The sequence below is a fragment of the Podarcis muralis genome, chromosome 2 (genome assembly GCF_964188315.1).
Source record: "Podarcis muralis chromosome 2, rPodMur119.hap1.1, whole genome shotgun sequence".
Lineage (NCBI taxonomy): Eukaryota > Metazoa > Chordata > Lepidosauria > Squamata > Lacertidae > Podarcis > Podarcis muralis.
In genome coordinates this window covers 15,048,540-15,065,402 of record NC_135656.1, presented here as the reverse complement: position 1 = coordinate 15,065,402, position 16,863 = coordinate 15,048,540, and positions in this window count along the sequence as shown.

Sequence of the window (16,863 nt, the reverse complement as noted above, 5' to 3'; positions counted from 1 at the left end):
TGAGCTCCGCATGCCCCAAGCTTCGGGATTAGCGCAGTGCTCCGCTAGCCCTGGGAGAGCCGCGCGGCTCTCCCATGGCTAGCGGAGACCTTGCCGGCACCCAGAAGCTTGGGGCGCGCTGAGCTCCGCACGCCCCAAGCTTCGGGCTTAGCACAGCGCACCTGGGGGGGAAATAAAAATTTCCCCCCTTTATTCCCCCCCCCCAAAACTAGGTGCGTCCTATGGGCCGGTGCGTCCTATGGGGCGAAAAATACGGTAATAATCATTCTGTACTCGTAAGGAATCAAACTATTAGGGTGGCAGTTCCTACTTGGAAACTCCCTGCCTATTGACAGCCAGTAGGCACTATCTGAACTCGGCACCTCCTTCAAATCCTTCCGTTTAGGCAAAAGCCAATCCAGACGTGCCAAAAAGTTCACACGGGTTTTAATTTCGTTTTAGCTGACTATCGATTTCAGTTCCGCTTCTAATGTTTTAAACACCCTGTCTTCAGCTGCCGCTTATTGATAATTTAAATGATTCATTCTCCTTGTAAACCACAGGGAGGTTTTATTGCAGATATAATTTTTTGCGGAATAAAGAAAAGAAAGCTTTTCCTGGAGAGGAAACAGCAGGGTGGATTGCTGAGAGACTCGCCTAAACAGATAGGTCTGTGTGTGAGCATCATTGTGTGTGTGTGTGTGTGTGTGTGTGTGTGTGTGTTTGAGAGAGAGAGAGAGAGAGAGAGAGAGAGAGAGAGAGAGAGAGAGAGAGAATGTTGATGAGAACCAGGAAGTCTCCAAATCTCACCTCAGCATATATGTTTTTCTTATAATTATAAAAGGATTTATATGCTGCTGTCTCATAAAATATCGCTGTGCTAGTATACAGGAATATAGAACCATGGAAACATTAAGGGCTGCACAGAGCAATCACGAAGCAAACATTGTCTTTCTCACACTTGTCAAAATAGCCGCCATTGTGAAGAATGCTCTGCTTTTTGATTCATTTTCCATCTGACACACTCCGGGGCCCCATCCCTGGCGCTTTCAACGCACCAGAAATAAATGCTTGGCGATACTGAAGACAGCACAACAGATACAGCGCCTGTTCGAAAAAGGTTTTTTTAAAAAAAAGGAAAAGAAAGAAAAATTGAAGGTCACACACGTCTCCAGTTTTGATAAAAGAGCCATTACAGTCATGTCATTGAATGGCTGGTGGGCTGCGTCATAAAGAAGAGGTTTTATGGCTGCAGAGAATGTACCTGCTACTGGCAAGGCAGCCTGCCCTTGCTAGAGATTAGCACAGTGTGAGAGGGGAGAGAGGCAGTCTCCCTGCCCTGCCCCATGGCAAAAAAATAGACACCCGTGGCTGCTACCTCTTTCACAGAGGAGTCTGCCTGTCTACTCAGGTCAGCCGAAGAGGCCATCTTGTGTTCCTGCAGGTCACATCTGCACTATATATATATATATATATATATATATATATATATATATTATAAATGATTTTATTCTACAAAAAACAATACAACCATACTACCACTAAATATAATTAAGAAATAAAAATTACATACATCAATATGTACATATCAAATGTACACAAAACAATAAACCTTTCTATATAATTTTTTCAATACATTCTGAAAACATAATAAATCCTTAATTGTTGTCCACCTCCTTTTAGTTCCTTTATCACTTGAATGCTAGCACGGAGTCAAAACTATTATTGTATTTTTGAACATATCTTCTATAACCATCCCATTTTTCTGCAAATTTTTGCTTTGAGTTTACTCAAAGCAATGCACTATATATTTAAAGCAGTTATCATACCACTTTAAACAGTCATGGCCCCCCAAGAATTCTGGGAACTGTAGTTTTGCTAAAGGTGCTAAGAGTTGTTAGGAGACCCCTGTGTGCCTAGCTTGATATAAATACCTCTAAGGTATGGAAGTGAGAGCTGGACCATAAAGAAGGCTGATCGCCAAAGAATTGATGCTTTTGAATTATGGTGCTGGAGGAGACTCTTGAGAGTCCCATGGACTGCAAGAAGATCAAACCTATCCATTCTGAAGGAAATCAGCCCTGAGTGCTCACTGGAAGGACAGATCCTGAAGCTGAGGCTCCAATACTTTGGCCACCTCATGAGAGGTCTGGAAAAGATGTTGGGAAAGATGGAGGGCACAAGGAGAAGGGGATGACAGAGGACGAGATGGTTGGATAGTGTTCTCGAAGCTACCAGCATGAGTTTGACCAAACTGTGGGAGGCAGTTTAAGACAAGAGTGCCTGGCGTGCTCTGGTCCATGGGGTCACGAAGAGTCGGACATGACTAAACGACTAAACAACAACACAACAAACTTAATTCTCTCCTCTTAGGCAAAGATCATAAGACAAGATGGCTGGTAGCCAGATTCTGCACCCAGATTTGTAGGCACAGATCATCCTCTAGAATAAAATAACTTACCAGGGAAATGCTGAAGTTGTCCTTCGGGGCGCCTCAGGGTCAATTTTTTATGGTAGCCCAAATCTCAGTTGTACGGGTGTATGTATATATCTCAATTTTAACTCATGAGCTATTGCTGCAATCTGCTCCGATTGTATATTTTAACTTTATGAACGCTGTTTTTACTGTGTTATGTTATGTGAGCTGGTCTTTGACCGTAATAAATTATCTATCTATCTAGATAAATAGGTACCGCTGTGTCAGGAAGGTAAACAGCGCTTCTGTGCGCTCTGGTTTCCGTCACAGTGTTGAATTGCACCAGAAGTGGTTTAGTCACGCTGGCCACATGACCCAGAAAGCTGTCTGTGGACAAACGCCAGCTCCCTCGACCTGAAAGCAAGATGAGTGCTGCAACCCCATAGTCGCCTTTGACTGGACTTCACCGTCCAGGGGTCCTTTACCTTTTACTTTTTCTAAATACCTCTATGGAATGTCTCCTGCCATCTCCAAGTGGCTTATATCTCACCGTGTTGTTCATAGTTCATTTTGTTTATTATCGTTATAGCCCATATTTTTCTCTTCCATCTGACCTCTAATTCTTTGCTGTCGAGATCTGTAATGTTGGCAAGAGTTGAACAAAGAGAGCCCTTCTTCCTAACTTGATGGTTAGATAGTAAAGTTGGGTGGGTGGCCACTATTGTTGAAACTCCGCGTGTTTTACACATTGAATTTATTCCACAAATTCATTTGTGGATGCAATGGGAGATACAGAACAAATCCAACTTTGACCAAAGTTGGGCCACCTAGCTGAAATACCTTTAGTGCTTGCTTAGGAACGCAAACAACCTTGCAAAGAAGGAATGGTTAACCCAATTCCAAAAATTGTTGACTGCAGGCCATGCTGGGCTGATGTGGGTTAGGAATCTAACATCTGAAGGTCCACAATTACTCCATCTTTGGTGTAGACCAGGGGTCAGCAAACCTTTTCAGCAGGGGGCCGGTCCACTGTCCCTCAGACCTTGGGGGGGCCGGACTATATTTTTTTTTGGGGGGGTGAACAAATTCCTATGCCCCACAAATAACCCAGAGATGCATTTTAAACAAAAGCACTCATTCTACTCATGTCAAAACACCAGGCAGGCCCCACAAATAACCCAGAGATGCATTTGAAATAAAAGGACACATTCTACTCATGTAAAAACAACGCTGATTCCCGGACCATCTGCGGGCTGGATTTAGAAGGCAATTGGGCTGGATCCGGTCCCCGGGCCTTAGTTTTCCTACCCATGATGTCGACTAATATGCCCTCTATATCCCCCATCTTAGCAGCTCAGCTACCACACCAGCTCATTTGTATGAGATATTGTTGCACCGATACAGTTTGTAACTTTGTTGTGCAGAATTAGCCATTCCCATATATTGGGAACACCTCTCACCCCACAAAGGGCTTAGCTGATTTATACAGCAGGAAACCTACTGGAGAGCAGCAGGCTTAAACAATCTCAGTAAGAACAGTTTAAGATGTGAGAGCAAATACCTGCTGACATAAGCCTCTCTCCCCCTTACCACCCTTCCTTAGGGTAACAAAAAGCCATTCTGAGTTTTGCATCCTCCATATGCAAACGATCTAGCAGCTTATTTAATTACTCCAGCACAGAGTTGGGATGCACATTGACTATCAAGGTTGTCTCACTTCCACCTACAGCATTTTAAAAACGTATATCAGGCAGTTTGTCCACTCCGCAGACAGTTTTTCCGGGTCATGACTAAGCCGCTTCTGGCGCAACAGAACACCGACACCAGAGCAGCGCACGGAAATGCCGTTTACCTTCCCGCCGGAGTGGTACCTATTCATCTACTTGCACTGGCGTGCTTTCAAACTGCTAGGTTGGCAGGAGCAGGGACCGAGCAATGGGAGCTCACCCCATTGTGGGGATTCAAACGCGACCTTTTGATCGGCAAGCCCAAGGCTCAGTGGTTTAGACGACAGCGCCACCCGTGTCCCACAGAAAAATGTAATTAGATGCGCATATATATATATATATATATATATATATATATATATATGGAAAAATTAGAAACCGGGGGGGGGGGGGGGAGTCCAAGGGTTCTAAGTAATCCCAGGCGTGTAACAATTGAAAATGATATGAATGTATAAAAACACTGTTAAAAAATTAAAATAAAATATTTTTAAAAAATGAGTGGTCACCTTCAAAGGTAGCCCCACGTAGAGCGCGTTGCAGTAGTCCAAGCGGGAGATAACCAGAGCATGCACCACTCTGGCGAGACAGTCTGCGGGCAGGTAGGGTCTTGGTCTGCGTACCAGATGGAGCTGGTAGACAGCTGCCCTGGACATAGATTTGACCTGTGCCTCCATGGACAGCTGGGAGTCCAAAATGACTCCCAGGCTGTGCACCTGGTCCTTCAAGGTCGGGACCTTACAAACTTCGGGTAAGTGCCAGGAACCCCTGGAATCTTGCACCACTCAGAGATTGAGGTGGTGTGCAAGACTATGGTGTACAGTGCAGCCTCAGTCCTTGCGCAGAGACAGGATGTAGAAGGAATGTCACCTCTCCATGCAACGTGACAAAGTCAATTTACAAACCCGCAGTGTGAGAAACGCAAACACACAGGGCTTAATGAGCCAGGATGTGAAACTGAGAGATGACATTCCAGGGCTGCAAAGTTTTTACAGAACAAGGTTATTCGACACCAGAACCTAAGCAGCTAACAGAAGAGGACCTGCTCCGTGGAAGCGTTAGAAGTTGCTTTCTAGTGAGTCATACCTTTGGCTCACCTGGCTCAGTGTTGCATGCAATGACAAACATGGCAGCTCTCCACGATTTATGGCAGGGACTATCTCTCTCTAAGCCAGACTTAGCACCTTCTGCATCCAACACAGATGCTCTACCACTGAGCTATGGCCATAGTTGTCAACTTACAGATTTGAAAATAAGGGATCAGCAGCCAAAATAAGGGATTTTCCAAGCACAGGTATGTTCAACTTCTGAGCCCCTCCACGCCAAAGGCAGAAAGCCCAGCCAGCAGCCAAATGAAGCCTCAAGTGGTGGTTCCCACAGCGCAGCAACCCGGCAAAGGGGATGCAGCAAGGAAAACCACCGTCACCTCTCTGCTGGGAAGCGCTGAGCAAAGGCAAGTCCCCAGGCAACACAGCCAATTTGATCGGCACAAAGCATGCAAGCTCCACCCCCCCAGTCGTTCTTAGACTCCTTATTGGGTGAGCAACACAGTCAAGCAACACAGTTTGAGCCTCCCTCCTCCCTGGCCAGCAGGGAGGGAGGAAGAGGAGCTGCTTCTTTTGAAACCCGGGAAATTTAAGAGACATCATCAATAAGGGACAGCAGCGGGACACGGCGCTGGGATAAGGGACTTTCCCACCAAATAAGGGACGGTTGACGGCTATGGCTATGGCCCTTCTCCATATCACTGTCAATAATCAATAATCACCATCACCAAGTTGGACTACCTATGGAGGCAACTATCCAACATTTCAGTTGTGCAGCCTGTCACCCTCAGACCCAGAGAACAACAACAGGAAGAAATTACATAACTTGGGTTTTGTTTGTTTTTTAATGCTAAAGGGGCAACTCTGCACATCTACTCCAAAAGTGCCTTCTCCAGAGTGACCCTAGGAGCCAATCCTCAGTTTCCTGCCCACTTTGATTGAGTCCATTCAGCACAAAGAGTGAGAAGACTGCTCAGTGATGAAAAGGTTCCCTTTCATGCTGAACCAGGCAGAGGGCCTTCTCTGTAGTGGCACCCGCCCTGTGGAACACCCTCCCATCCGATGTCATAGAGATAAACAACTACCTGACATATAGAAGACGTCTGAAGGCAGCCCTCTTTAGGGAAGTTTTTAATGACTGGTGTTTTAATGTATTTTTAATCTTTGTTGGAAGCCGCCCAGAGCAGCTGAGGAAACCCAGCCAGATGGGCGGGGTATAAATGATGATGATGATGATGATGTGGGCTCTAGGATGCTGGAGACGGGGACCCTGTTACAGTAATGGGTCTTCAACCCCCTGTGACCCCAGACCACCACACCTCTGCCTTTAACTAGTTCTTGTGGCTACTTTTGCTTTCCTATCCAGTTGGGTGTCCTAGGCCTAACCAAGTGAGGACCTGTTTCTTACAAGAAATGTTCCATGTTATTAAGGAGGACAGACTGGTGAAAAGGGGGTAATCTGGGCATCACTTTCTTGCCCAGGGAAATACCACATCAAAGATAGCCGTAATTCTGAACAGGTCCTTCCCATTTCAAATCCTAAAACAGCCCCTTTGGGGATATGAATGTTCATCAAGAAGGCTGAGGGACCAGCAACTGGCAAGAACATCACTATAATGTCCCCTCACAGTGCTACAGCTGCCAGTGTTCCCTGGGAAGAAGGATTAATTGATAATTAATTAATTGATTGATACAGTTCTGGGAACTCTCAGAGCCCTTAACAAGCTACACTTCCCAGAATTCTTTAGGGCAAGCAATGACTGTTTAATTGGCAGGATACTGCTTTACATGTAAAATGTAGATGGGGTTATAGTCTAACTTTTATAGTCAGCTTTGTGCTAGCAAATCAGAACGAATGTTGAATAACTAGGTTGTCTACAGTAGCCCTTTCCTAACTACACCCCCCCCCCCCACACACACTTTTTAAAAAAGTGGATTTGTCGTGACCGAGTGCTTTGACCCGCTTTAATTTAATTTAATCTAAATTTCTGGTGTGTGATTGAATCCCGCCCACTAAATACGGACGGTCTGGAGGTGACCTAAATTGGAATGGGGAGCTGATTATAAGGTTGTGTGCTGCTTATTTGGTCACCTAATCAAGGTTTGAATTTGCACATTAGCAACCCACTGGGGCAGGGATTATAACATAAACAGAAGGACCACCGGTTTCCTTTGCTGATCATCTTTAGGGGGGCTGATGTGCTTCGAGTTGCAGGTGCAAGGATTACTGCTGGTGCAACAGGGCTTTCCCCCTTTTCTCCCGCAGTGAGTGCCCCTTGCCACCCCCCAGATCTGCTCCACAGGGTTGAGGGAGAACAGATTTAGGGCAGCAGGAAAAGGGGAGAATTCCATTTCACAAGGAGCAATCGGAACGTTCACCTTAGCACTGTGATGGATTTTAATTGGTTATAAACATGAGTTCCTAGAAATATGCTGGAATCCTTATGCAAATAAATTACAAAGCTAAATGTAAATATATTTTGCCGGCAAGATTCTAACAGACAATGGCCAGAGCTGGTAGCTCAATTTTGGTTTAACATGGTTTGCCTTCCACAACTAATTTCGAGTCTATTCAGTCAATGGTGATGATGGAATAGGACGTCCTTATTTTCTTCGGAGAAATGTTGACGGGTATGGTGTTAGATAGTTATCGCCTCATCACTAATACAGTGGTACCTTGGGTTATGAACTTAATTCATTCCAGAGGTCCATTCTTAACCCAAAACCGTTCTTAACCTGAGGAGCGCTTTCGCCAATGGGGCCTCCCGCTGCCGCAGCCACCGCCATGTGATTTCTGTTCTCATCCTGAAGCAAAGTTCTCAACCCGAGGTACTACTTCCAGGTTAGTGGAGTTTGTAACCCGAAGCGTTTGTAACCCGTATAGTGGAACCTCGGTTCTCAAACGCCTTGGTACTCAAAAATTCCGGCTCCTGAACACTGAAAACACGGAAGTAAGTGTTCTGGTTTTTGAACGTTTTTTGGAAGCCGAACGTCTGATGTGGCTGTCGGCTATTGTTTCCGGGGCGCCTGCGCCAATCAGAAGCCGTACCTTGGTTTTCGAATGTTTTGGAAGTCGAATGGACTTCCAGAACAGATTATGTTCGAGAACCAAGGTACCACTGTAACCCCTTTTAATGCAAGGTACTTCTCCCCCTCCTCCCCCTCCTCCTCTGTTTGTCTGTTGTCTGTCTGTCTGTCTGTCTGTCTGTCTGTCTGTCTGTCTGCCTGCCTGCCTGCCTGCCTGCCTGCCTGCCTCCCCTACCTCCCTTGTGCAGACAGCCCAGAGGAGCACCCTAGGGTTAGGGTGGGTTGGCTCCTAGCCACTCCAAGCCAGAGTGCAAGAGGCACACCCTGAGCCTGCACCCTAGGCAGGCACCAGCCTAGACCTAGGTATGCCTCTGTCTGCACCTCACCAAGGAAAAAAATTCGCCCCACCTTCCACTTTGGCAAGCATCAGTGGGTAGGCAATCAGGTGCAATCTTGTCTCTGCTTCTCCCTAGGAACTGTTTGTAAAGGGTACCCCTGCCCGTACGGGCCAGTCTTGACAGACTCTAGGGTTGTGCGCCCATCTCACTCAAGAGGCCGGGGGCCAGCGCTGTCCGGAGACACTTCCAGGTCACGTGGCCAGCGTGACATCACTGCTCTGGCAAGCCAGAGCCGCACATGGAAACACCGTTTACCTTCCCGCTAGTAAGCGGTCCCTATTTATCTACTTGCACCCGGGGGTGCTTTCGAACTGCTAGGTTGGCAGGCGCTGGGACCGAACAACGGGAGCGCACCCCGCCGCGGGGATCCGAACCGCTGACCTTTCGATCGGCAAGCCCTAGGCGCTGAGGCTTTTACCCACAGCGCCACCCGCGTCCCTTAGGAACTGTTTGAGATGTGCATAAAAGATGCAATATTTGGGGGGATGGGGGAAGGTTTGCAGAAGTCCAGAATGAGTTCCCCAAACTTTCAGTACATGCGCATAAACATTTGACATTTACGTTACCGAACTATGTTAGATATTAAATGATGAGATGCAAAGGCATATTAGGCCATTTTAGATGTGTTGCAGAGGTGTGTTGGCATGCATTTATGAAATACTGATGGAAGTGGAATCTAAGCGTAATAAATTCAAGATGCAATGGGGAAAGATATTAAAATCAGTTTCTCAGATTGGAAAAAAAAATATGGAAATATATTTATAAAGCGGGATTAATGGATACATTGAATGTGGCATTTAAAGAAAGCTTCTGTAAGATAATCTCACAGTGGGTACTGCGAGCCGGCAAAGGTTGAATGAAATGTACAGACACAAATGTAATGTATGTTTGAGATGTAGGGAAAAGATGAAAGAGGCTGATTTTCTCCACCGTATTTCGTGGAGCTGGAAAGTTGCAAAACCATTTGGAATGAGAATTACTGACAAAATGTTACAGAAGATAAATCTGTTTTTTCTCCAAGAGCAATACTTCTATATATATACATATATATGATGATTGAAAGTATGCTCACAGCTGAAAAGAGCGTTTTTGCCCCAAACTGGAAAAAATCTAATGCTGCTGAGTCCTGACACAGAACGTCAGCATCCAATATCCCATATTATTTTCAAATAATGAACACAGCAGCTGTACACATGCCGTCAGATAGAGAAAATGGGTTGAAATGGTGAGGGAAATGTCTGGGTTTTAGGAAAGGACCTACAGAACAGTGTGAGACATCAAATATTATACATTTTATGTGAATTTTTTCTCATCGTGAGTTTGATTTAAATAGCTAAAGGATGTTTTAAATAATCGTTTGAAAATGTGAATGTGCTCAGTCTGCATATTTAACTCAAAAGCTTTTGCAATAATTCGCCATATTTTGGTTGACCCTCATAAAAGATATTGCCCATCTATGGGGTTTGTAGCTTCTTATAGATCTGCATGGCTGCCTTTGTATGATATTATATTATAAAGGTAAGGTATTTTACCTTTTGTACATCTTAAAAAGCAGAGACATCACCTTGCCGACAAAGATCCGTATAGTTAAAGCTATGGTTTTCCCAGTGGTGATGTATGGAAGTGAGAGCTGGACCATAAAGAAGGCTGATTGCCGAAGAATTGATGCTTTTGAATTATGATGCTGGAGGAGACTCCTGAGACTCCCATGGACTGCAAGAAGATCAAACCTATCCATTCTGAAGGAAATCAGCCCTGAGTGCTCACTGGAAGGACAGATCCTGAAGCTGAGGCTCCAATACTTTGGCCACCTCATGAGAAGAGAAGACTCCCTGGAAAAGACCCTGATGTTGGGGGAAATGGAGGGCATAAGGAGAAGGGGATGACGGAGGACGAGATGGTTGGATTGTGTTCTCGAAGCTACCAGCATGAGTTTGACCAAACTGAGGGAGGCAGTGGAAGACAGGAGTGCCTGGCGTGCTCTGGTCCATGGGGTCACGAAGAGTCGGACATGACTAAACGACTAAACAACAAAACATTCTATGATATGATACTATAATAATTTAAAACTACCCTTGATGAAATTTCTTCTTCTACAAAATTGCTAAGGGAGCTTTGTCTACCTAGGGGTTTGAGAAGCACAACAACCCAATGGTTCCCAACAGGGGTGCCAACTTGAATAAAAGGGGAGGGGGCAGGTAAGCCCCACCTGGCATAACAGATCACATGACACAGTGCACCCACACCATTTGAATGGCAGTGTCCATCAACTTGGGGGGGGGAGGTTCCAGCCATCTCAAATATTATTTTGGGGGCCAAAGGGACCTTGGCCCCTAGGAGTTGGCTCCTATGGTTCCCAAATTTTCCCATGTGTGGACCACTTGAAAATCGCTGAGGGTCACAGCAGACCATTTTGCTGTACCTGCTGTAGCAATTGTAGATGCTGTATGCTTTTTAATTGCATTTTCATTGCCTCTTCCTTTTCTTCTATTGGATTTTATTGGCTTGCAATGTGAGTTCTATGGTAAGTGTTCTATGGCACGGCAAATCACCCAAATGAAGCTCACAGACCACTGGTGGTCTGTTGAGGACCACAGTTTGGGAACCATGACCAGTGCCAGATTTACGTATAAGCTAAACAAGCTATAGCTTAGGGTCCTACTCTCTTGGGACCCCCAAAAAAATTAGAAGGGAAAAACCTGGATGTACATTTCCTAAATACCGTGGTACCTTGGGTTACATACGCTTCAGGTTACATATGCTTCAGGTTACAGACTCTGCTAACCCAGAAATAGTATCTCGGGTTAAGAACTTTGCTTCAGGATGAGAACAGAAATCGTGTGGTGGCAGCGGGAGGCCTCATTAGCTAAAGTGGTGCTTCAGGTCAAGAACAGTTTCAGGTTAAGAACGGACCTCTGGAACGAATTAAGTACTTAACCCAAAGTACCACTGTATAAGATAAAAAACAAATAAAATAAAACCTACATACAGCAACAGTGTTTTGGGTTGTATTGGCTCCTTTGATGTAAGTAATGGCCTGCTAGCCTGCTCCCTAAAATACCACTGGTTTCTTATTTCTATATACAGTGGGACAGAGGGACACGGGTGGCACTGTGGTCTAAACCACTGAGCCTCTTAGGCTTGCTGATCAGAAGGTTGGCGGTTCGGATCCCCGCGACAGGGTGAGCTCCCGTTGCTCAGTCCCAGCTCCTGCCCACCTAGCAGTTCAAAAGCACGCAAAAAATGCAAGTAGATAAATAGGTACCGCTCCAACGGGAAGGTTTCTGGTTTCACCAGAAGCAGCTCAGTCATGCTGGCCACATGACCCTGAAAAACTGTGGACAAACGCCGGCTCCCTTGGCCTGTAAAGCGAGATGAGCACTGCAACCCCAGAGTCGTTCGCGACTGGACTTAACTGTCAGGGGTCCTTTACCTTTACCTTTATATACAGTGGTACCTTGGTTCTCAGACTTAATCCATTCCGGAAGTCTGTTCCAAAACCAAAGCTTTCCAATTAATAATTATTTCACTATGAATATACTTCTTCTTAATTGTATTTCACTATTAATATACTTCTTCTTAATTGTATCAACAATTACTTTGATAAAATACATATTTTGTTATGTGCAAATAGCTTTAGATACCTATTAGGTCCATAAATTACCGTATGGCATATATTCAACACAAAAAACAGTGACAGTTTGTTGACAAAGGACAGCTGAACATAGAAAGGGCCCCATTCCCTTCAGCAGCTTAGGGCCTCATCAAACCTAAATCCGGCCCTGACCGTGACATAGGCAATCTGCAAAGAGGACTAGACAGTTTCTTTCAACATCTAGCATTTTCTCAAGTAGGAACCAAGAGGTGGGGAGATTCAAGAAAAGAACCTTGAATTGTTTACAGAATGACAGGTGGAGCAGGAATCACTTTTGCTCTGCTTCCCTGACCTCCTTTACGAAGAGGAAATAGAATAAAAAATCCCCAACTCATGCAATCATGGGCACATGTGGTTGATAGCGTTGAACTATTTTATTTAAGGAGGGAGGGAGCAGGAAATTATGTACTTGCCCTTCTTATTGACTAGTGTTTATTTGTAAAGAAAAGAAACGCAATCGTTTCTAGCTCACCCAACTTTTTAAAGCTGTACAAATACCATTGAAAGTAACAATGGCTGTGTACGGACCATTCATTTAAAGCACATGCTGTTGTTGTTGTTTACTCGTTTAGTGGTGTCCAACTCTTCGTGACCCCATGGACCAGAGCATGCCAGGCACTCCTGTCTTCCACTGCCTTCCGCAGTTTGGTCAAACTCATGCTGGTAGCTTCGAGAACACTATCCAACCATCTCGTCCTCTGTCGTCCCCTTCTCCTTGTGTCCTCCATCTTTCCCAACATCAGGGTCTTTTCCAGGGAGTCTGCTCTTCTCATGAGGTGGCCAAAGTATTGGAGCGTCAGCTTCAGGATCTGTCCTTCCAGTGAGCACTCAGGGCTGATTTCCTTCAGAATGGAGAGGTTTGATCTTCTTGCAGTCCATGGGAGCACATGAGCACATAGGAAGCACATGAGCACATAGGAAAGCGCATGACGACTCCCAAAGGACATTGGGAGCCATAGTTTGTTACGGGTACTGGGGATTGCAGCTCTAAACTACAGTCTCCAAGATCCTTTGGGAAAGTGGGACATGTGGTTTGTCAAGGGTTCTGGGAATTGTCACTCTGTGAGGTCTAAACTACAGTTTCCAGGATCTGAGTGGTTCATGTGCTTTAAATGGTGTGTACCAACAACACATCCCAAAACTGTTCCGTGTCTGCATGCCCATTCCTATGCAAAGCTAGGCATGTCAAAATGCATTGAAAACAATGGAGAGAGGTGGCCCTATTTTCCAGTGACAGTACTGTATTTACAGAAGCCATCCTGGTTTCTGATTTTATCCCAGGATGTCCCGCTTTCCCTTAGGACGTCCCTATTTTCATCGGAGAAATATTGGAGGGTATGGAGTTATGTAACCCCAAAAACAAGGATATAAGTAACTAGACATTAGAAGACATCTGAAGGCAGCACTGTATAGGGAAGTTTTTTTAAAAATGTTTAATGCTTTATTATGCTTTTATATATGTTGGAAACCGCCCTGAGTAAATGGGGCAACCCAGTCAGTTGTGTGGGGCATAAATAACAAAATTATTATTATTATTATTATTATTATTATGGAATATGACGTCCCTATTTTCATCAGAGCAATCTTGGAGGGAAGCCGCTCAGAGTGGCTGGGACAACCCAGTCAGATGGGTGGGTATTATTATTATTAATAATAATAGAATAGGACATCTCTTTTTTTGTTGGAGGGTATGTGATACGTGGCTGCAAACCTATGCTCATTTAGTTAGGGAACTATTCAATGCACTCTATATTCTGGAGCTATTGTTTTAAGAACAATGACCATTAGATTACAGGTTATTAGACAATCCTATTCAGAGATGGGTTCTGCAAGTTCAAAATTGCCTGACCCAGCCTGTGGGGTGTTCTATCCTTTCTTAATTGTGGAAATCTTTTTTACAGTCCCTGTGCTTCATAAAGGCATAGGCATTTGAGAAGCAAAACCTTTACCTGGTATGGAGATGCTTTCAGGAAATGCTATGCCCGTTCAGTGCCTGTGTAAACTGCTATCGAAGGCAGAGGAAGTAGACCAGATTAGGAAAAACCCAACCAGTGGCATACAAACACCTCAGGGCAATTTCCTCACACCTAAAAAGCAAGGCCAACAAAGTATTTCATTGTTTCAATTTCTGCTTTGTCATGAAGGTTGTGTAAGGGATTAATCCTTGCCCTAATTTCAGGCAAATGAGTTCTAAATTGCCATGCTCCAAAGACATGATGCAGTGTGACTGCACCAAGGGCTGTGGGATGCAAAAGGCAGTGCAACTGTGTGTGCAATTTCCCCATTGACTCCAGTCACGTCTGTGGATCTCCTTCACTGTCTTTGACTGGGGAGAAGGCAAAGGCAAGGGAGAGGCAAAGAATTACGTAAGTCTTAAGAGAACTAAAACCTAGGCAAAAAGTGGGGCAGTCACATGTACACATGGTTAGGGGGGGTGTTATAAGAATTTGAAGGTCTTATATACATATAAAATAGATGTTCCTAAATGTACCAAGCAAACGCATAACAAATATGTAAACCACATGCCTGAAACCCACAGCAAAGTCCTGAAACCATTTTCTCTCTCCCAAAATGACCTCAAATATTTCTCTGCAAGGTCGAAGGAAAGGGGAAATCTCACCAATGTCTCTTTCACAAATCCTGTCTTAAGGGCACATTCAATATATGAATAGGGTGTGAGCCTGTGACCTGGATTCAGGAACTGAGTAACAAAAGAGTGGCCAGGATGCCCAGGTAATCCAATCAAGCAACCTAGCAGACAAGAGAAAAAAACAAAGCACTCAGATTTCTGTTGTAGACCGCCTCTTCTGTGATGTATGTATGATGTTTCTGGGGGTAGTCTTGGACTCCAGGGCAGGGAATTTAAAATAAGGGCTTGCACACCTTTGTCCTGGGTCCCTCCCCCGCCTTCTGTGGGGTGGGGTGGGGGAGCACCCTGTTGCAACAGCTTTAATAAAGATCAGATTTATAGCCGTTTTGCTTTTGTACATCCTGGTCTGGTCTCTGTTCATTTCCCGATTGGTTTGAGCCTTAAAAGGTACGCTCTCTCTGAAGGTCCAGTCTTCCTTAAGAAGCTGAGCCCCTTGACGGGACCCCATTTTTATTCTTATTTCAGGGTAGTTAGTCATAGGCAATTGTAGTCAGTGGGAACAGGCAGTGATCAATGCGCTTGTTAATTGGCCAGTGAAATTATTTTGCTTTTAGGTGACAGTCGCTGCCTGGTCGTAGATGATGATGATTTCTTCCCCCTAAACTCCCTTCGCTACGTCTCCCTCCTCCCAGCCCCCAATAAACATGTGTGCAATATTTAGCAGATTGGATTTCATGCACTTGATGCATCGGACTTTCAGCTTTTAAGCCGCCGCAGGAATTTTCATACTAGCCTACGAGTGCTTGTACAATACTAACTCAACATGCACATGAAAGCAGCTTAATTCCAGCTGTCTGATTGGTTAACTCCATCACTGGGGCTCACAGCTGATGGATATAAATGAAGTGGCTTGCACTGCCCCAATTCCCATTGGATAGAAATAGCAACTTGGCTTCCAATTGGTTAAATGTAGATACTCTCCTTTTCTGTTGGTTTTCTTTTGGGTCCTGTGCTTAAAGGTAAAGTTACCCCTGTGTTGTAAACAAAAAATTGGCCTTTTCCCTTATGGGGTATCCAAGAGCCCATATAGAGTCCTTACATAGGTTCCCTATTGGTAGGAGAAGATAACAGAGGCCAACCAGAGAATATTGAGAAGCAAAGCAGCTAGTAAGCTTGATCTTTATTGATCTGTTGCAACAGGGTGCTCCCCTCACCCGAAAAATGGCGCGCAAGGCCTTATAAAGACTTTTGAAATTCCCACCCTGTAGATCAAGACCACCCCCAGAAACATCATCCATCCATCACAGAATGGGTGTAACCTAAGACCACCCCTCAGATACACCATACCTACATCACAAAAAAGGCGGTCTAAACAAAAATGTGAATGTTGTTTTTCTCCTGTCCTTGTTTATCTCCTCTCTGGCAGGTTACTTGATTGGATTGCCTGGGGAGCCTGGCTAGTCTTTTGTAGTGATAAATACTTAGTTCCTGGGCCAGGTCACAGGCTCACACCCTATTCATATCTTAAATGTGCCCTTAAGACAGGATTTGTGAGGAAAGAGACAATGGGGTGGGTTCCCACTTTGACCTTGCAGAGAAAACATTTGCTCAGTTTAGGAATCAAAATGGTTCCAGGTCGGTCTTTCTGTGCTGATCTATGTACGGGCTTGGTTGGTACACTTATGAACATTACCATATATCTAAGACCTCAAAATTCCTATCACACCTGACCATTAGGTCCAGTTGTGGACAACTGTAGGGTGCGGCGCTCATCTCGCTCTATAGGCTGAGGGAGCTGGCGTTTGTTTGCAGCCAGCTTCCGAGTCATTTGGCCAGCATGACTAAGCCTCTTCTGGCGAACCAGAGCAGCGCACGAAAACACCATTTACCTTCCCACCAGAGCGATACCTATTTATCTACTTGCACTTTGGCATGCTTTTGAACTGCTAGGTGGGCAGGAGCAGGGACCGAACAATGGGAGCTCACCCGGTCACAGGGATTCGAACCGCTGACCTTCTGATTGGCAAG